The sequence below is a fragment of the Carcharodon carcharias genome, chromosome 14 (genome assembly GCF_017639515.1).
Source record: "Carcharodon carcharias isolate sCarCar2 chromosome 14, sCarCar2.pri, whole genome shotgun sequence".
Taxonomy (NCBI): Eukaryota; Metazoa; Chordata; class Chondrichthyes; order Lamniformes; family Lamnidae; genus Carcharodon; species Carcharodon carcharias.
The window spans coordinates 98,179,554-98,201,797 of record NC_054480.1 but is presented as its reverse complement, the minus strand read 5'-3'; the positions used below and the strand labels follow the sequence as shown (position 1 = coordinate 98,201,797).

Sequence of the window (22,244 nt, the reverse complement as noted above, 5' to 3'; positions counted from 1 at the left end):
TAATTAAATTTATATTACTTCATCTTACTTTTGTTTTAAAAAACCCAATCAAATTATCATGAGATGGGGGTATTTATGACATTTTTTTGGGGGTGGAGGGGTGGGGGGTGGTGCTGAGAATCTCCAGGAATCTCCTGATGTGTCAGAAGAGGAGAGAATAAATAGAAATGTCCAAGAATAGTTGCAGCTGCCTGGATTGTACCTGCTAATTCCCAGTAGGGGCAATGAAGGCACACAGCTACTCTTAATATAGACGTAAGAAGCTTAACTTTTCAGATATCACAGAGCTACACAATTTCCAAGAAAGGAAAATAAAAAAACAGTTTTGGAATCTGGAAGAAAAAATACAACTTAATGCTCAGCTGAATATTTTTGGTCAGAGGTTGAAATTTTAAACTTCCTTTCACTGATATGAGAGGAGAGATGGCCAATCCACTTCAAGATCATTGTCAGAGTCAGTGCTAATAGAGGGTGCAAGAGTAGTAGGATCTCATTTTCCTTCTTGGTCTTCCATGTCAGCACAGCTGAGATTAGGCACTCATTGTGTAGAGGAATGAGGCTCTATGGTCATTTCATTGTACTGCTATACAAATGAGCATCAGTACTGTTCAAGTCTTCCCTTCCTTTACTTTAAATATGTAAAACCATTTGCTTTTTTCTTCCTTTACTTACCAACAATTCTTTTTGTCCTCTTAAGTGTAAAGTGATGCATTTCTGGAGAACTAATATAGAAAGACTATGGATAGCATAATTTAAAAAAGTATAGATGAGCAGAGAGACCATGATGTTCATGTGTACAAATTCTTAAAGGTGAAGTAGCAAATTAATAAGGTGATCAAAATGGCATATGGATTATTTGGGTTTATAAATAGAGGAACAGAATGTGAAAGCTAATAGATCATGCTAGAACTCTATAAATCACTGGTTAAGCCTCAGCTAGATTATTGTAGACAATTCTAGGCACCACACTTCAGGAAAGATGCAAAGGGAGTAGAAAGCATGGAGAGGAGGTTTACCAGGATGTTACCAGTGATTAGGGACTTCAAATATGAAGAGATATTGAAAAAGTTAGGAATGTTCTCCTGGGTACAGAGAAGGTTAAGAGGTGACCCAATACAGTTTTTCAAGACGATGGGGCATTTTGAGAAAGTAAATAGTGAAAAAATCTATGTGTCGTGTGGATCAAAGCTAATAGATTCAAAATTTGGACAATAATCTAGAGGGGAGATGAGCAGAAATGTTTTTACTCAGAAACTTATTTTTTTCATTATTCATGGGATGTAGGCATCACTGGCAAGGCCAGCATTTATTAATTACTCTTGAGACAACTGAGTGCTAGGCCACTTCAGAGGGCAGTTAGGAGTCAACCACATTGTTGTGGGTCTGGACTTCATAGAAGCCAGGTTTTTAGAACAATCCAGTTGTGCAATAGTCACCACACTGATACAAGGTTTTTAATTCTGATTTATTTAATTAACTGAATTTAAATTTCCCAGTTGCCGTTGTAGGGTTTGAACTCATATCTCCAGATTGTTAGTCCAGGCCTCTGGATAACACAGTCCAGTAAGACAGCCACTGCCCTTCTTGCGTGCTGATCCAGAAGCTGATTCCTTAAATAATTTTAAAACGGAGTTGGACAGGTACTTGAGGATAAGGAACTTACAGCATTACAAACAAAAAGGAAGGATGTGGGACTAAGCACAACTGCTCTTTCAAAGAGCCAGCACAGACATGATGGGGTGAATGATTCTCTACATCCTTATCAACCTATAATGGAGTTGGTGACAATGAAGTCCTGCTGTTGCTGCTCTATAACAGGCTGGTAGGGCTGGGTGAGCATAGCTAAGTCTCCTTTCCCATTTTCCTGTCTTCCTTAAGGAAAGCACTTCCTTTAATGTCTGTTTGAGGGATAGAACTCCACACCTGTCAAAATCAGCAAGCAGCATTAACCAACTGACATGACCTCATCTTCAAATGCAAGTCATTACCTATGTCCAACAACTTACATTTTCTCCCTGTTATGCAAGCCATAGGGCTACTGCCTCTCTCTAATGCCCATTTGCCAACTTAACCTTTAGCCTTAATCAGCCTCAGTTCTTGCTTCTTTGAACGTATTCCAATGAAGAATATACAACTATACTGAATCTATAAAGGGTCTTCAAAGATAGCAGTATATTGGTATAACAATCCATTCTTTTCCCAGCCTTCTTGAATTTCTTTTCTCTCATTGTGTGATTTTAAAGGCTGAGTGTGAACTCACACACTGTAAAACTTTCCTTTTTATCTTTTCTCAGTTTGTAATTTCCGAAAAATGTATTTAGTTGGTTGCCACTCTTTATTAGTCTGATCAATTGTCTCAGTTTCTGTCAACACTTGTTTGTATGTCTTAATCTTTGTCCATTGTCCTTGGAATTGTCCTTCAAATTTAGCTCCCGTTGTGTTTCTAACCAGTGGAGATCATGATTCCAGCTCCAAATACGCCTGACCTCCTATAACCCAAATAATACACACTGAAACCTCCTTTCCACCTGGATCAGCATTTAAACAGGACATGGGCTCTTTTCTCATTCATTCATCGAATGTAGACCAACATTTATTGCCCATCCCTAATTGTCCTTCAGAAGGTGGTGGTAATTGTCCTTCAGAAGGTTGTGGTGAGCTGCCTTCTTGAACTGCTGCAGTCCATGTGGAATAGGTACACCCACAGTGCTGTTAGAGAGGGAGTTCCAGGATTTTGCGATAGTGAAGGAACACCAATATATTTCCAAGTTAGAATTGTGAGTGGCTTAGAGGGGAAATTCCAGGTGGTGGTGTCCCCAGGTGTCTGTTGCCCTTGTCCATCTAGATGGTAGTTGTAGTGGGTTTGGAAGGTGCTGCCCAAGGAGCTTTGGTGAATTCTTGCAGTGCATCTTGTAGATGGTACACACTGCTGCTACTGTGTGTCGGTGGTGGCGAGAGTGAATGTTTGCGGATGGGGTGTCAATGAAGCGGGCTGCTTTGTCCTGGGTGGTGTTAAGTTTCTTGAGTGTTGTTGGAGCTGCACTCATCCAGGCAAGTGAAGAGTATTCCATGACACTCCTGACCTGTGCCTTGTAAATGGTGGACAGGCTTTGTGGAGTCAGGAGGTGACTTACTCGCCGCAGGATTCCTAGCCTCTGATGTGCTCTTGTAGTCACATTATTTTTATGGCTAGTCCAGTTCAGTTTCTGGTCAATGGTAACCCCCAGGATGTTGATAGTTGGAGATTCAGCGATTGTAATGCCATTGAATGTCAAGGAGGCAATGGTTAGATTCTCTCTGGTTGGAGATGGTCATTGCTTGGCACTTGTGTGGTGTGAATTTTGTTTGCCACTTGTCAGCCCAAGCCTGGATATTATTCCAGTCTTGCTGCATTTGGACATGGACTGCTTCAGTGTCTGAGGAGTTGCGAATGGTGCTGAACATTGTACAGTCATCAGCGAACATCCCCACATCTTTATGGTGGAAGCAACTGAAGATGGTTGGGCCTAGGACACTACCATGAGGAACTTCTACAGTGATGTCCTGGAACTGAGATGATTGACCTCCAACCATAACCATCTTCCTTAGTGCTAGGTATAACTCCAACCGGCAAAGAGTTTTCCCCCTGATTCCCATGGACTCCAGTTTTGCTAAGGCTCTTTGATGTCACACTTGGTTAAATGCTGCCTTGGTGTCAAGGGCAGTCACTCTCACCTCACCTCTGGAGTTCAGCTCTTTTGTCCATGTTTAACTCAAGGCTGAAATGAGGTCAGGAGCTGAGTGATCCTGGCAGAACCCATACTGAGGAACAGTGAGTATATAAGAATATCATGGTGCAGTTCACAGTGCAAGCCAAATTCCAGCCATGTTGATTGCTTAAAGTCTATGCAATGTGAACCATGGTCTATATTAGCTTTCTTACAGATTTTTTGGTTTAGAATTTTACATTCCGTGGGCGGGTACACGCCTGACCCGATCAGGCGTAAAATCATGCGAGATGATGCCGGGCGAGTCTCCCGAATTCATCGCACACTCGTGCAATATTTCATTCGGCGGGCGTTTGCAGGAGTTGGAAGCATGCCTGCTGACAATTATACGAGCAATTAAGTCCATTAACAGTGCAATTGTCTGCGATTTTTCATGGCCCATCCAACCTTATGGTTGGCAGACGGGCGAATCGGCCAGGCTGCCTTCACATTTTTCATCAAACATCATCCAAGAGCAGGATGAAATTTCCATTAGGAAATAAAATAAAAATAAATATCTGTGGATGGCATTTTTATGAGGTATGCTTTTAGGTGCTTGATTGTGATGCATGGGCATTTTTTTTGCAACTTTTTACAGCTTTATTTCATTATTTGCAGGTCTGCAGCTCCCTGCAGCTGTCTGTCTTCAGGGAGCTCTCTTGCAGCGCTCACCTGCGCTTGTGGTGATGTCGTTGCTTGTCCTCTTTCTGCCCCCACCCCGGCAGCGCTGAGCTTTTCAGTGTGCGTTAATTTGCCAGCCAGCATGAAATCGCGGTCGGGGGCCGATTGCGGTCAGGGGTCCGTTTCCCAGCCACTCCCGGGCCCGCCGATTACATGCGCCCGATCACCGAAAAATTCAGGCCATAATGTTCAACACTGTCAGATGAAAGGTTGAACTGAACTGGTGTAGCTGAGGCATTAACACAATTCCTATGAAAGCATGTAATTTCAGCCCCCAGCCTCCACTGATATTTACACAGCTGTTCTGTGCAAATGGAATCCACTAACACTCAGACCCAAACTTAAATCAAAGAACAACTAGTAATGAGTCAGTGCTTTCAAAGTCTCCTAACTTCGTGCTTGAAATCATTGCAATGAGCAAGCCTCTTTAATTGTATGAGCTTTACATCAGATGAAGCATGTTGGAGGAGGTGGCTGAAGGCGGGTGCACAAATGCACTTGGTGGACGGGCAGAGTAATATTGTGAGCTAGTATAATGCTGCAACATAGTTTGTTGATAAATTGATGAGGTCATAACATTTTAATTATTGCTAAGCTAATGAAGGTTGCAGCTGCAACACCATGATGCAGAGACCAGTCAGCTTGGAAATGTTTAGAGGTGAATTGTGTTTTTTAAATAGGAAAGGAATTGTTTTTATATTGCATCTCTCACACACTCTTAATAGAAACAGTAGTCAATTTTCACAGCAAGGTCCCAAAAACAGCAAAGAAGTAAATGTCCAGTCAATCTGATGTGATGATGTTGATTGATGCAGGGCGGGTGTGTCATCCTGGGGGTTACCATTGACCAGAAACTGAACTGGACTAGCCATATAAATAATGTGGCTACAAGAGCAGGTCAGAGGCTAGGAATCCTGCGGCGAGTAACTCACCTCCTGACTCCACAAAGCCCGTTCACTTGGGGGAGGGTGGGGAACAATGAGGTGGGAACTGCAAAAGTCGGTTTCACGCTGGCGTAAAATGACAGGGAGATCTTCTGCTTTCGTCCACCATGACAGGTCACAAGTACCACCAGATACCGGTGTGAAACCGATGGGATGCAGATGATGGCCTAACCAGAACTGCCCCCACCCCCCAATTGTCTGCCCCACCAGCAGGAAATTATGCCAATCCAGAACACGCCCGGACCAACGTGGCGTTGTCAGCACTTACCTTAAGAAAGCCTGGGCTGCATCCAGAGTTTGGGATGGAGGCCTCCAGCGACCCATGCAGCAGTGGGTGGGGGAAGCACCTATCAGGTGGATCTTCCAGCATCAATCTCTTTGAGGAGGCCCATCTTTCAGCTTCAGAGTGTTACTGGAGGATCATCTTCTTTCTTCAATCAGTTGATCAGTTGATCAATTAGGTCCGGGTGCCTTTTAAAAAGTCAGGCATGGGAAGGTCATGGTTGGTCTTTCTGCCCCACTACCAATTAAGGATCCTAAGTGGGCAGTTAATGCCCACTTAAAGGCCTCATCTTGCTGCTCCTGCTACTCACCCAGTGGTGGGTGGGGACTTGCCACACTGGAAGCCCAAATAGCAAACCCTGGTGAAGTTGCTTGTGGGCTTCCAAGGTTGGGGAGGCTGGGTCCCTCTTTCAAAGGCACTCAGTGCTTGATCAAGGAGTCTGGCATTGAGAAGGGCGAGGCTGGCTGAGAGCCACATCCTACTCTTTCTGGGACCACCTCTACCCCATTCCTCCACAACCACCATCCTGCCACTGCTCACCTGTGGCCCGGATCCTTTGTCAGTCCTAGGTCTTGGGTGGGTGCATTGCCGACAGCAGCCACTGTTTCCCTGAACAATGCACAGCTGCCAGCCTCTGATTGACTGGCAGCTCTCAAGGGGCAGGATCCCAACCCCTGGGTACTTGATCCTGTCACTGCCCAGCTAAGTGCCTGATTGCCACTCAATACAGCAGGCCTTCTCCAAAAAAGGTGACATGGGACTCTCGCTGTCTCTCCAACTGGCAGGCGAGATCCCAGTCGCCTCTGTTAAGTACCACCCATGATCTTTGACTCAGAGGCAAGGCTAAAGTCAAGGCTAAATTTTGTATTTAAGTACTATTTAAAGGACAAGCTTATGATACCGAGTTGCCCCTAATTCTAAAATTTATAATCAGGATCACCTGCACATTTATTGTTGTCTCTCAATTGTTCCTTTAAGAGGGTGTTATACTTCAAAACTGCTGGTTACTGGGAACTTGGAAGTCAGTTTTTGTGTTGCAGTTGCATGCTTGAAAACTTTATGAATGGTGTTTTGCCAGAGGCTACTGAGGCCTGAAGTGGAAGGTAGAGTTTTATGTGGTTCTTTCTTGATGAATGGATAAGATGGGCCTTCCTCAACCGTAATTACCAATTGTGATCTAGTGGATATACAGAACAGGAAAGCAGTAAATATTGTGTTGATTGTTTTCAAAAAGAAATGGATAAATATCTAATTGAGGTAGGTTATAAGGTCATAGGTACAAATATAGACCGATCTGAACAAATATTCCAGTGAATGCAATAGTATCTCCACAGGGACAGGAAAGAATAGATTGTTTAGAAGGAAGTTGGTCATGGTTGAACAGTGGAAGTGTAGATGGATAGATACTCTAAGAGTTTTGGGGATCAATTTTTTTGCAGAATCGCCACAGAAGAGATAAAATGGCTAGGTAGAAACCAGCAGATTGTATATGGCCTTTGAAAAGAGCAAGTTATCCTGGATCCTCATTTTCTGATGTTACATGGGAGAACAAGTGGGTGTCTATTGCTCACTCTCCCCTCCTTTGTCCCCTACTTCACAGTGTTTCATTAATAGTCCAGTAAGAGGTGGTATTGATCTTAAAAAGAGAACTTTATTGCATGAAACAGAACATTCAGCATCCTCCCTGAAAACAATCTGATATCACTGACAAGCAGTCTTCATGGCCGTAGATGGCACATGTGGCTGCAGCTGTTCCAGACAATGTGAAAATACTAGCTTGGTGCCTACCAAAGTATCAGAATGTCATTGTTTTCCTACTTTCCTTTGTGTACATTCACTTGTGGACACTTGGAAACACGGCAAAGTCCAAAAAAAAACCAGTAAAAAGCAGCTTGTTTATACTTTAAAAGGAGGAAATTGCAGGGCTGTGTTGAAACAGCAGGAGATAGGACTAATTAGATAGCCCTTCCAAAGAGCCAACATACACACAAGGGGTTGAATGGCCTCCTTCTGTGCTGTACCTTCTAGGATTTGAAGTCAAATCATTCCTTTGCCTTTCTAGTTTGCTGATTGGGGAGTTTTTAGTATCAACCACAATGGAAGGAATCGGCCCAGGTTTGCACTGTGAGGTAGTGGGCGGGAAAAAGCACATTTTACCTGCTGGTCACAATGGCGGCTTTTCACGCCATATCGCCCCAATCCCGCCTCATTAATCATACATTCCCGGGAAACACGCTGTTTCAATGACAGGCAGCCTTCGATTCACCCGCCATGCTGTCACCTCGCCACTTTCTTCCACTGACCCGCCACTTGCACACCTCTCAATGCTTCCAGCTCACACACTCACAAACCCATCACACATCCAAAGGGTTCTCACTCACTGCCAATTCAAGGGACATCACCATTCACTCTCTCACACACACCCCTTCATTGTCCTCATCCCGTCCATGGGACTACTCGACACCCACACATGCCAGGCATACTTATCATTTGACCCGGCAGGCGTCCTGCCTACGCTATCTCCTTCTGTATTCATGCAGGACAAGCTGCAACACAACAAGGGGGAGAGGTCACAGACTGGTGGAGGAATGCCCGACATCAAGATGCTAACAGACTTTGAAAATAGAGTCATCCAGCTGGCCAGTGAAGATCTGGACTGTTCCTATGCTGACAAAGAGGTCAGCGGTGCTCAGCCAAGTGAGGATCCAGCAGTGCAACATCCACCAGACAACCATGCTGTGAGTGATGTGTCCTGTTTCACAGGCCACTGCCATGCACTAATTATCTCTCCTTGCTTTTGCAGGCATATCTGGGAAACATCTGGGGGAGTCCATGACCCAAATTCTCAACTCAAGCCCCAAAGAAACCTTAGAAGAGGAATCTGCTGAAATCCCAATTGAAGACCCATTACAGCACTTACCAACTCCCTCCACCAGCGCAGAGACAGACACTTCGGTGGGACTTAGCTTTAGAGTAGCCACTGGGTCACAATCTGGTGAGCACATCGCACTGTCTGATCCACAACAGGCGCTGGCTGGGATTTCCCAGGTTTCTGGCAGTTGGAGGACTCCTGGAGGTCAAATCTGCTGAGTCCGAGTCAGATGAGGAGCCTCTGGACTCGGTTAGACCTCAGTCGCTGGAGCTGCAAAGGCAAGCTCAGGAACATCAGGAAAGGATGTCTGCTGCACTCCTCAGATTGCAAGGCACGATGGAGGAGTCCATCTGCCTTCAGTCTGAGGCGACAGCATTCGCATACCAATGCACCAATGTCGACACTGGTAGGATGGAGACCTTGATCCACACTGCTGCGCGGGCTGAACTCCGTCGCTGACATCATAGTTGGCCTCCAACAGTGTCAGTGTGAGAGGGGTGTGAGGCAGCTCGATCTCACTCCAGCTCCCCCTTCTCCTCAATGAGTCAGCTAGGGACTGACTGGCGCCCATAGTGAGGAGGATCAGCACGTGCACATCCCAGGCCACCCACCCAGGTGACTCTGGGAGTGTCAAACTCTTCCAAATCCCCTCTTCCTATGATTCCAAGCAGCTCCAGCTCCACAGCCTGAGGACGGTGCCACTGTTGCACAGCAGGACCCCAAAAGCAGGTCTTGGTCCTCCAGAAGTCAACCATCAAGATCATCACAGACAGGGCATAGCAGTCAGCAGGCTGCCTCCACCTCTGCTGTGGAGATTGGAGGAGCACCAAGATGTAGCGGCAGTGTTAGGAAGGTTAAGAAGATGTAATTCCACAGCATGGGCCTGGGTGTTAATCACTTGTACATAATGTTTACTATTGTCAATAAACTGCCAAGAATATCTCTTTGCCTATGGCTCCTTGTTGTGATGAGCAGTGTTCTTGTCACTTTGACGTGAAACCTTGGTTCCTGCACGAGATAAAGGCAGGTGTCTCATCCAGGGCCTCTTCCCTGAGCAGCGTGTAAACCTCAGATTAAAGTTATGGTCCGGCTTCACAGTCATTGGACACATTACTGATGCCTGCACCTCGATGATGTTTGTCATTGCTGCCAGAATGTCGTGGGCAGGCGTCACAGAGTTCCGTCATTCTCTCTGAGTGCACTCAGCACCTTTAAGGTGGGGCTGGCCCCCCCCATCTCTTCTGCACCTGTGACCAGTGACGCTGTGCCCCTGATGGGGTCAGGTGCTGAAGGCTGACCAAGGATCAGGTGCATTTAAAGTTTCACGACTACGTCGCCATGATATGACCCTGATCACAGAGTGCAAATGAGCTGCCCTCAGCCAGATAGGAGTCAGACATTCACAGACGCTATGTGAAGATCTGTGGAGTGTCCTTATTACATAACATCATCATCCTCCTGGAATCTAGTGACAATCAGGGCATCTGCTGCGTCTCCATGACAGGAGCCTTATCACAGAGGGAATGTGCAATGCCATCAGCCAGACTGGAGTCAAACATTCACAGATGCAATGAGAGGATCTATGATGTCTCCTCACTGCATGTCATCATCATCCTCCACAAATCTAGAAGCAATGAGGGTCATTCGAACGCGCCTGCCTTATCTGACCAGTGCAATGGCCTCATCGCCGTCATCCTCGCCTTCGAGGTCCTCTTCACCCTCATCCCCATCGATACCCTCTCATTGGAGGAGACATCCAGTTGCTCCAGCTCCTCTCCCTTTTGCAGTGCCTGGTTGTAAAGAGCACAGCAGGTGACGATGATGCGTGACACCCTCTGCGGACTGTATTGCAGGGCTCCGCCAGACCGGTCCAGGCATTGGAACCTCATTTTCAGCATCCCGATGGTTTGCTCCACCAAGGTGCGAGTTGCAGCATGAGTCTCGTTGTACCTTCGCTCTGCTGCACTCTGAGGCCACCGCAGGGTGTCATCAGCCATGTCTTCTGCCGGTAGCTCTTGTCCCCAAGGAGCCAACCCTCCAGCCTCTGTGTACCCTGGAAGATGTCAGCGATCTGAAGCCTATTGAGAATATAGGAGTCATGGACATTACCTGGGAACTGTGCGTAGACCTGCAGGATGCATTTGTGATGGTCACACACCAGCTGAACATTCAGTGAAAGAAAGCCCTTGTGATTGAAGAAGTGGTTATGATGAAACAAGTTCCAGTTAATGCAACTGTGGCAACATTGGGAAGCAGTGTCCTGAGCATTGCAGTGTGTTTATTGAGATCTTAAAAGCCAAATTCAGCAATTAAAATGGAGTGTGTTGCAAATGGTTTCGGAACAGGCCAGCAGGATTAAAACTGCACCTTATGTATATGTGTCTCTCTTTGCCTGCTGGCAACTTGGACAGTAGATATTGTGTTATGTAAACTATATAGTGTAGTTAGAAAAGTATAGATTTAGAAATGAAGAATGTTAGATGTGAAAATACTCTGGTTCTGGAGAAAGCCACAATATGGAAAGCCACTTATGGAGGTTCTATCCAAAGTCCAGAGGCTTCAAGCCCTTTCATATTAAAAGAAGACTCTTCAGTTTGATAATCATAGAATGGTTACACTACAGAAGGTGGCTATTCAGCCCATCATGTCTGTGCTGGTTCTCTGAAGGAACAATTCACCCCACCTTCTCTCCATGGCTCTGCACATTCTTTTTTTCATATAATAATCCAATTTCCTCTTAAATGCCTCAATTGAACCTGCCTTCACCACTCTCAGGAAGTGCAGTCCAGATCCTAACCACTGGCTGCGTAAAAATGATTTTCCTCATGTTGCCATTGTTTCTTTTGCCAATTACCAATGAAGAAAATTGTTTCTCTACTAATGGAATAGGTTCCTGTCAAAAGCTATTATGTTTACAGTTATGTGAATTCTTTTTAACCAAGAGTATACCATCTGTGAATGGCCATCAATAAGGTCTAAATAAGTGTTATATCTTGTAGTTCCTACTCTTATTTTTAAAAATGATGGAGAAATTTCAGTTTTGCCTTTTTGAAAGTTTATCGGTTATTATTTAGCCTCCCTCAGAAGAGCCTATGATAGAGCTCGTTGTGCACTGTCTGTGGAAAAAATGGGCTAAATGGGCTTCCAGCCCATTTTTTTTGTACCATGTGATCTTTAATGAAAACAAATCAAGACAAACAATTATATACAAATAGAAAATGCTGGAAGTAGTTAGGCAGTTAAGGCTTGGCCTAAATAGCCAAGTGGATATGGTATTGGGTTTGTAACCCCAACATCAAGAGTTCAAATCTCACAATGGCAAACTATGAAACAATGTAACTTCATCTGAAACAGATGGAAATGTGTTTATACTTGAAAGAGTTACTTAGGAAGTCAGACTGCATCTGTGAAGACAGAAACAAGATCTTTCATCAGAACAAAGCAAGGAAAATATTTCTCTGATAAATTTTGTCATGACTTTGAAACCACATGTAAGAATGATACTGATCCTTTTTTTTGAAACTGTGGTGAATTCAAACCCAAACCTAAATTCAAACTGACTTCCAATGAAAAATTGCCCCTCCCTCTGCTTATCTACAATAGGAACAGCCATAAGTATGACAGTCTAGTGATTATGGTATAAAAACAGAAAAACTCAGCTGGTCTGGCAGCATCTGTGGAGAGAGAGAAATAGAATTAACATTTTGAGTCCAATATTACTTCTTCAAAACTGTGGTTATGGTACAAGACTAGTAACAAAGAGGTTAAAATACCAGGTCTGATACCCAGTGGAAGTGATTTTAAAATATCTGGTAATATTGAGTTAGAACTAGAAATGTAACAATAAAAGCTGATGCCTTTTCATAAATATCCAAATTTATCAGTAATGCGCCTCAGGCAGGTACCTGCCGCCCTTGCCCTACTCTGGTTTCCACCTAATACTGGTCGCACTCAAAGTGATTGATTCAATGCTGAATCAACCCCCTCCCTTCCATTGTGGTATAAATTCATACATCAATGAGCATTCAAACCAAATTTATAAATTCAGTAAAAATAAAACATTTTAAACTTTTGCCTTCTTACGAACTGAGCCGCCTTCTTTCAAATGGGCTCTATTTAGCCAAAACATACAGAGCAGGCGCACTGAAAGTGTTAGACAGTTAGATTCTTTATAACAAACCTTGTATTTTGACTTGGGCCCATTCAGAAGCTGATGGGATTAGGTTTTAACACTGATTTTACACCCATACAATTTTATTCTCCATTGAAGTCAATTGATTCTTACTGCCCATTTAGGTTAAAAATCTCCACCATTATCTCAAACTATTAAATCTGTTAAACAGTATATATCCATATATCTCAGTCTGCAAATTGGATGCATTTGAGGACTTCAGAAGCTATTTTACATGACAAACTCTGCCTCATTGCATAGCATCTCAATTTTTGGTCCTCATATAAACTAGGTGTGTGTTGCTTATGATTTGTATATTCAGTCTGACATGATGACGAGTTGGGTAAATGTTTATAGCAGGTGATAGCCTGTTGGAGGCAGGGAGCGTTCAGGTCGAGGGGGTTGGAAGTGATCATGTCACGATATTTTGAGAATCCTAATATCTCTTACACATGAACTGCAGCCTCATCATTCTATACTGGACCAAACTGAGAGCAGCTGCTCTGGAAGATTAACTCCTCAGCTTTGAGTACATTGAGATCCATTAGAATTAAATCAATAATAAATTTTTTTATTAGTAACAAGACTGTGATGGAGATCTAACCCTTAGAAGGAAATACCTAACAAGTTTTTCATGTGTTGGGCAAAGATTTAAAAAATAATGTTAACATTCAAATAATAATGAATATTTGTATATTAAATGGGAGTTCAGTACAGCTTTGTGAATGATACAACATCAAATAGAATCCTATAAAACAATTTTGTTTTATTGTAGACCAATTTGGAAACACTACGTTGGACAAATGGAACTTCATTCTGTCACCTTTTCAACTCTAGCTTCTATAGCATATAATGGGAGACCTGAACCCAAGTTCTCATGTCTATCCGTTATTTTATCATTTTTCTATGACATAATTAATGATTCTGCAATCATTTCTTCAGAATCCGAGTTACTTGGAAGCATAACTACCAACAAGTTATTTTTGTTGGAAGCTTCTGCTTAAAGTACAGCAGCCTTTTTATTCTCCCAATGACACACTAATGACACACTAATGCACTATATCACACTACTCAATACAGTATATGCCTCACCCAGCATTCTGATATACCAAACCAGTATAACTCTTCTCTATAAAGCATTCGAAATACTTTTAATCTGTCAAAAATAACTAGGCATATAAATGCCTGTCTTTCTTCCACACCAATTACGACATAACACTGATAAATGACATGCCTTGCACTAATATTCTGATGTACAATAGGCCTTTATATGATGTATCATATCCCTCGTTATAATTCTGATACCTCACCCCTCTTTGCATAACTCTTTGATATGCTGCACTCTGAAATCACTCATGCTCGGTACAATACTGATGTACTACATTGCTCAATATAACTGAGGTATAAGAAATTTGTGTGGAAGCCATAATATAAATTATCTGTGTATCTAAGTGTTCTCATGAGGGATGTGGCACTTCAGAGAATGCTGCAGTGAAGAGTGTGGCATGGCACAGTTTTGCAATAAGGGGTATGGCATATTCCCCTGCACCCTCAAACGAACTCTGATGTTACACTGTCACATTTACCATATTTCTCACAAGAATTGTGATCCATAATTAACCTGTGCTTAAGGTTATTAACCAATCCTGTGTGACTGGGTGAATTTTTAAAAAATTCATTCATGGGATGCGGGTGACACTGGCAAGGCCAGCATTAATTGCCCTTGAGAACGTGGTGGTGAGCTGCCTTCTTGAACTGCTGCAGTTCCAGTGGCATAGGTACACCTACAGTGCTGTTAGGGAGGGAGTTCCAGAATTTTGACCCAGCGACAGTGAAAGAACAGTGATATATTTCCACATCAGGATGGTGATTGGCTTTCAGGTGTTAGAGCTCCCATGTGTCTGCTGTACTTGTCCTTCTAGATGGTAGTGGTTGTGGGTTTGAAATGTGCTGTCTAAGGTGGTTTGATGAGTTCCTGCAGTGCATCTTGTATATGGTACATACTGCTGTCACTGTGCATCAGCTGTGGCAGGAGTGAATGTTTGCGGATAGGGTCCCAATCAAGTGGGCTGCTTTGTCTTGTTATGTGTCATGCTTCTTGAGTGTTGCTGGAGCTATACTCATCCAGGCAAGTGGAGGGTATTCCATCGCACTCCTGACTTATGCCTTGTAGGTGGGGAGTCAGGAGATGAGTTATTTGTCACAGGATTCCTAGCCTCTGACCAGCCACAGTATTTATATGGCTAGTCCAGTTCAGTTTCTGGTCAATGATAACCCCCAGGATGTTGATGGTGATGCCATTGAATGTCAAGGGGCAATGGTTAGATTCTCTCTTGTTGGAGATGGTCATTGCCTGGCACTAATGTGGTGTGAATGTTAGTTTCCTCTTGTCAGCCCAAGCCTGGAAATTGTCCAGGTCTTGCTGAATTTGCACATGAACTGTTTCAGTATCTGAGGAGTTGTGAATGGTGCAATCATCAGTGAACATCCCCACTTCTGGCCTTATGATGGAAGGAATCAGCTGAAGATGGTTGGGCGTAGGATGCTGCCCTGAGGAACTCTTGCAATGCTGTCCTGAAACTGAGATGATTGACCTCCAGCAACCATAACCACTTTCCTTTGTGCTAGATATGACTCCAACTAGCGGAGAGTTCCCCCCCCTCGATTCCCATTGACTCCAGTTTTGCTAGGGCTTCTTGGTGTGACACTTGGTCAAATGCTGCCTTGATGTCAAGGGCAGTCACTCTCATCTCAGCTCTTTTGTTCATGTTGAACCAAGGGTGTAATGAGGTCAGGAGCTGAGTGACCCTGACGGAACCCAAAATAAACGTCAGTGAGCAGGTTATTGTTAAGCAAGTGCCACTTGATAGAACTATTGATGACCCCTTCCATCACTTTATTGATGATTGAGAGTAGACTGATGGGGCAGTAATTGGCCATGTTATATCTGTCCAGCTTTTTGTGTACAGGGAATCCCTAGTCAATTTTCCACATTGCCGGGTAGATGCCAGTGTTGTAGCTATACTGAACAGCTTGGCTAGGGGCGCGGCAAGTTCTGGAGCAAAAGTCTTCAGTACTATTGCTGGAATATTGTAAGGGCCCATAGCCTTTGCGGTATCCCATGCCTTCAGCCATTTCCTTATATCACATAGAGTGAATCGAATTGGCTGAAGACTGGCACCTGTGAAGGGAAGATTGAAGAAATATATTTTGAGGAGGCTTTTAAGGAGGAACAAAGGAAGCATAATGAGCATTCCAGATGTTGGGGCCAAAATAGGTCTGGAGCTAAACATGGGGAATGCAAAATCAGCCAGTTGGAAGAGGGAAGTGTTACAGACAGGAAGGGGTTTACTTTAAACAGCATTAATTTCTCTTACCACCCATTTGTAAACAGAAAGGCGTTTTGATTTGTTTCCCTCTATACAAGTGGTGGCGTATTTTGAACCCCTCAGTTTTGGTGCAATCCAATTTTCTATTAATAACCCCACAGCAAACTTGAGATAGGATGAACTCAAAGGGTTAGTTTATTTTCAAACACTCAAACACGAGATGCAGGTCACAGCATTGCTTCCTTTGCATTCATACAGTAAAAGAGGGATAGAGAAAAGAAAGATTTACAGTGCAGAGACCACAGAGAAAATAAATATTGTTTCAAGTGGGTTCCAGAGTTCAGAATCAAAGTCCAATGAGGTATTCCTTCACAGAGTTCGGCGGGCTGTAAAGCGATGCAGGATAATTCACTTTTCTGGTGGTATTGACTTCACACAATGAGGTAGGCATGCAGGGATATATCAGTCTTGTAGGCAATGATACAGAATTTCCAGCAGAAGCAGGATAGATGGAGCTGGGTGTCACCCTGGACCAGATCTCCTTGTCTATGAGACTGCTATTCAGATGGTAAAAAAACAGATTGAGACTTTGCAGTTCAATAAGGCAAATCACTGGTTCCACAAACCAGAGGCCCGTATCACATGACTCCCACCTCTCCACACTGTCTTTGATAACGGATTTGTGTACCTCACCTTGTCCCTCAAGATTGTTAAATGTGTGACCATTAAGAATTGAAAGGAAGGTTGCGGGGCCCCTTGTCTAACCAGCCTGGATTATGAAATGCAGATGGCCTTTGTAAAGCTCTCTTTGAATTTTGTCTGTGCAGTCCACAGGGGGTCGTTCGTGGCTCTTCAGGAATAATGTTGTGCAAGCTTCCCTGATATACTGCCAGGTAGCTTCCTTTGTTCGGAGTCACAAGCAGACATAGATTCAGCCATTTTAGGTATTTGTCCCAGATTGAGATTTTTAGAGATAGCAATGAGTATATCTCTGTATATTTCATAAAATAGATATATAGGGTGAGGTCTTAGTCCCTCATGGAAGTGTGGGTTTAAATTAGTTGGTGAATTTGAAGAGCTATGGAGGCACATGGCAAAGAGAGACTTGTAGATGAGGACAAAGATTTTGAAATCAGTATATTAGGGGACAGAGAGTCAATGAGTGTTGGTGAGGGAAGGGACAATAGGTGAGCAGACTGGGAATTTAGTGTTGGTTAAGGTGCAGATGGCAGGTTATGGGTATGTTGCAATTTGTGAAGGCCAGAATTCGGGAGGTTTGTAAGAGCGAGTGCTGCAATAATTGACACTTCAGAAAACAAATGTGTAAAAATAGGCAACGTTGCTGAGGCAGAAACAGACAATGTTGGTAGTGTCTAAGATAGGCAGTCTAACAGTTGAGGATAAAACAGGACACTGAGGCTTTGGAATGTTTGATTAAAACTGAGGAAATTGCCAAAGAGAGAGGGAAGGAATTGAAGACTAAGATGTATGAGCCAAACAGGAAGGTTTCAGTTTTCTGGCTGTCGAGTTGAAGCAATTTCCTCTTTTGCAGGCCTCAAATTCATATCACCAGTTAGACAGCACAATAGTGGTTGAGGAGTCAAGGCTGGTCAGCATATATGTGAAAATTGACTCCATGAGGTTGCCAAGGAGCATGATGTAAATGAGGAAAAGAAAGGACCAAAGGTAGAGGCCTCAGGGTCCCCTGAATATCTGTGGGAACAGGAGAAGAAGCCACTCTAAGAAATGTGTTGGAACAGGTAGGGGAAGTAACAAACTAGGGCTATGACACAGAGAAAGGTCACAGATGTGTAGGAGGATAAAGTGTCAAACACAATGGAAAGGCCAAGGGGGATGAGGGTGAAATGTTGCACTCTGGTTGCAGTTACGGAAAATACAATTCATGACTTTAACTAGGGCACCATCAGAAACAGATTGCTGGTTATGAATAATGGTAATCACTGGGCTGAGGGAGGACACAGTCTGAAGTGAGGTGACTGAGAGTCGGCAGACATTAAGCTGAGGGAGGGTAGCTATGTGATAATTGTTGGGCTGAGTGGGGAACAAGTGCACAAGAGGTAAAGCTCATGTAAATCAGCCTGGTGAAGACCTGAGTCAGATGCTAATGATGGTTGGGGAAAGGAAGAAACGGAGTAAAGCTGGATATGGGATTGCTGGGAAGAGTTCAGGGCAGGGTGTTAAGAGGGGAGCAGTTAAATAGTTTCAATCTTCAAGATGAGAAAATACATGGGCTCCTTTGAATGGTGTTGGACGTGTCGATGGGGAAGTGTAAATGATTCCAAATAAGCAGTGATATAATTAGGCTTTCACGTTTGACTACATTAAATTGCATTCACAGCATCACAAGTTTTGTATCACTTGCAATCCCCTTCAGATATGCAAAAGCCTGCAGTATACAGAAATAACATAATTGCACTGACTATATTACTACCCAAATGAACCCAACGATTATGAAGTGAAATTTAAAACTGCTTTCACTTACAGCTTTGTCTCAGATTTTACATGAGTTATTGATGCTTTATAATTTTTATTTAATTCTGATCATTCATCCATGTGCGATTACCTCTAACCTCAAAAGTCAAATCAATAATTTTCTTATAAGTTATCAAATCGCTTCTTTACAAGTTTCCCAGCCAAAGTGTCACATGCTGTTCCTGGACTAAGACGTGGCAGGTATCCTATTCCTAGAATCCCACCAATACTAACATAAAGGATTTGTTTCTGCTCAGAACTTCTTGCTCTCTAGGAGATCTGGTGAGACTTGCCACATGTAGAATGATAGGCTTGAAATCATAACCTTTCTGAAGGAAGAGAGAAAGAAAGACTTGCATTCATACAGCACCTTTTCCAACCTCTCCCAAAGTGGTTTACAATCAATGAAGTACTTTGGAAGTGTGGTCACTGTTGTAATGTCAGAACCAATGATGGAGATCGAAGCTCTGACCACAATCTCCCTGGTTATAGGAGTGGCAGAGGACAGGAGGTTTGCAAATGTTATACCCCTGGTCAAAAAGGGCAGAGGGAAAAACCTGGTAACCACAGAGCAAGCAGTCACTGGTGGGCAAACTACTAGAGACCATTGTTAAGGATACAGTTAATTCTCACTGGGGGTAGCATAGATTAATAAGGGACAGCCTACATGGATTTGTTAATGGTAAATCATGTTTGACTAACCTGAATGTGTTCTATGATAGAGTAACCAAAAGTGTTTTAAGATTTGATCAAGGGTCGCAGATTACCCAAAAGGGTCAAGGAGTCACAAGCACTTTGTTGAGAAGTGACACTTTTACTGGTGTCCGATTTGCCTGCCACACTGTTACCAGCGAGATGGCGTGTTTCCTGTGTCTACATAATTAATGATGTGGAATGGGACAATAAGGCGCTAAAAGCCGCCATTGCAATCAACAGGTAAAACATCCTTTTTCCTCGCCTGTTACTGCACTTCGTGCAAATCTGGGACAATTGCGCCCAACATTTTAAATCATCAAGGCATTGGTACATATGCCACAGAAAAATCAACTTTAACATAATCAGGAGAGAATTAAACACACTGGTAGCTGTCAAAAGGAGTAAAATTAAAGGAGAATATGGAATCAGGATTAAGAAAATTGAGGGCTAGTGACTGCAGCTGTGTGCACACTTCTCAATGCTTGCAGCCCAGGAGGGCACTGGTGAAGACCTGGCTCCAAAAGCCAAGAAGAGTGCAATCCCCTGATTTAGTGAAAAATCCCTGGGATGCCTTCTGAACACCATGGAGCCTGCTGCGATGTCCTCTACCCCAGCTCTGGCTGTAGGATGCCCATCAGTCTCACCATTCTGGCTTGGGAGGCAGTGGCAGAGGTGGTCAGTGCCAATGCTGCACACAAGAGGTCAGTCATCCAGTGTAGAAAATGGATGGCTGACCTCTTATGTGCAGCATAAGGCAACCATCTCATCACTCAAAACCCACACACTCACAAGGCCATCACAGATTCACTGGCATCTTACTTATAGCCAGCTCAAGGGACATCATCATTCACTCTCTCACACAAACCCTCACATCATCATCTCCTCTGGAGACTGCCTCCTCAGCCCTCACCACCTTGAGGCCACTTGTGCAGAGCAACATGTGCCCCCGCGCACACTCTGGGATACACCCCTTTTTGAGTACAGCCCTCAGCCTGCAGCCTCTTCCCTTGCCTGAAGCTACTTCTCCCCCTTCCCCAAGCAGGCCCTAGCCCTGCAACTGTTGAAAAGCCACCCCTGCCTTAAAGCTGGTCCAGTAGGTAGACACCTGTCCGTGAACCCCCCCTAAAAGTGATAGGGCGCTGCCTGTGAAACCTGGCGCTAATGACTGTGAGTGCTGACCGAAGAAAGGTAGGCAAACAAATCTCTAAGTCCCAAGTGAAGTGCAGCTTGCCAGGTGCATGTTGCTTATGGACAGTTGTGAAACACGTAGGCGTGGCCCGGATGATTCAGCATGGGGGGATTATTCCAGTGAGCAGGGCTTATAAATAGATGCAAATGCATTAAAATAATGCTCCCAAAATTGGATTGCAGGAAAGGCAACCCGCCATTGACAGGGAGCAGATGATCACAAACTGGTTTCACAACAACGTAAAATTGAATTTTGGCCTTCTCGCCATATTGTTCATGATGCCTGTCCCCAACGGGGATGGAAAATTCCAGCCAGTGGCCACCCTACTGGCCATATTAACTATTTTATGTTATGCTGTTGTCAAGTGGACAAGCATGTCTGAGGCCTATACTTCAGTGCAGATTCACCATGCATAACTGCACGTTATTTGTTTTACATCTAACAAATCACATCTGTACACAGAGTGCTATCTCAATATAATGCCACATGTGCCATTTGATGCAAAAGATTGGAGGGGTATCTCACCTGAGATCTTTTCTTATCTCCCTTGCATGGTCCCGATGCCTTGGGTAATGGCCAGGATATCAAATGCAGTTTTCTTAAAATGTTCATTGGCAAGGATTCAGAAATCTTCAAGAGAAAGCTATCAAAATTACTTTTCTAATCAACACTTTCCAGACTTTCACTAGAATTGTACTTGGTTACCAGGTTAATAAGTTCCAATTATCCTAATTCTCATTTGGTGCTGTGTTCTTCCTGTACCTACCCTCTATCCTCAGTTGGGCATCACATTAATTATCATTCTATCTCATTCATGAACCCTGGAGGAACTTTACTGTCCAATACAAAATATAAGTTAAACATTTCCATGTGGTCCCAGTTACAAATTTTGTTTTTTTTTATTTTGGATGACGTTTTCTGTCCTAAAAATAACAATTATGTTGAACCTGACATTTTGATCATTTGAAAATTATCCCAAATTCAGTAGCTTGGGCTTTTGTCAATGTTCAATTTTATTTCTCCTCAAAAGAAACTTTATTACTTGAAAATTTATTATTATTGGCTATCCCACACTAGTGAGGATGATTGTCTTCCATGAGTTGGAAGATGGCTGATGAGGCCAATTTGGGATCTGCAGCCTTTATAGAATATAGGGCATTTGTTGTCATGTGGGATGTCTGGTTGTGTATTATCAGTTCGGGGCATGGTGTGTTTTTTTCGCTGCTTTGCTTTTCTTCTTCATTTTGTTGTTGTTGCATCTCAAAATGCTGGGATCCTTCCCACAGACTCTACCACCATCTGGTTTGGTCCAAAGCCATGATCTCCCAGGAGTTAATGTCAATGCTGTATTTCTTCATGTTGGCTTTCAGCACATCCTTGAAGCACTTTCCTTTGGTGTGTCGAACTGAGTTGGAAGATGAAGACCTGCTTTGGGAGCTTCTACCTGACATTCGAATTATATGACCAACCCAACTGAGCTGATGGCGAATGATCATAGCCTCGATGCTTGTGGTGCCTACTTGTGAGAGGACACTGATGTTGGTGCATCTGTCTTCCCATTCTTCCGCAGGCAGTGGTGGAAGGACAGATGCATCAACATCAGTGTCCTCTCACATTCAGGCACTGCAAGCATCAAGGCCATGATACATAAGAACCCCACCTAGTTCCACCAATTCCTTTTAAGTGAAAAATTGATTATTCCCTTAAACTTCAGGTAAATTTTCCCTCCCTGAGTGCTTGAAATAGCAACACATAGCAATTTATTTTTAGTGATTCCAATCTCAGAAACAGTGAATCCCAGGCTCAGTGGTTTTACATTAGAGGAAAAAGTGCTTGCAGT

At 43.5% G+C, this 22,244-nt stretch overlaps 1 protein-coding gene across 1 annotated transcript in view; it reads left to right on the top strand.

Annotated features, from left to right (window-relative positions):
- Positions 1-22,244, top strand: part of tmem38a (transmembrane protein 38A) — a 50,252-nt gene that overhangs the window by 900 nt on the left and 27,108 nt on the right. The gene's annotated exons all lie outside the window — the stretch shown is intronic.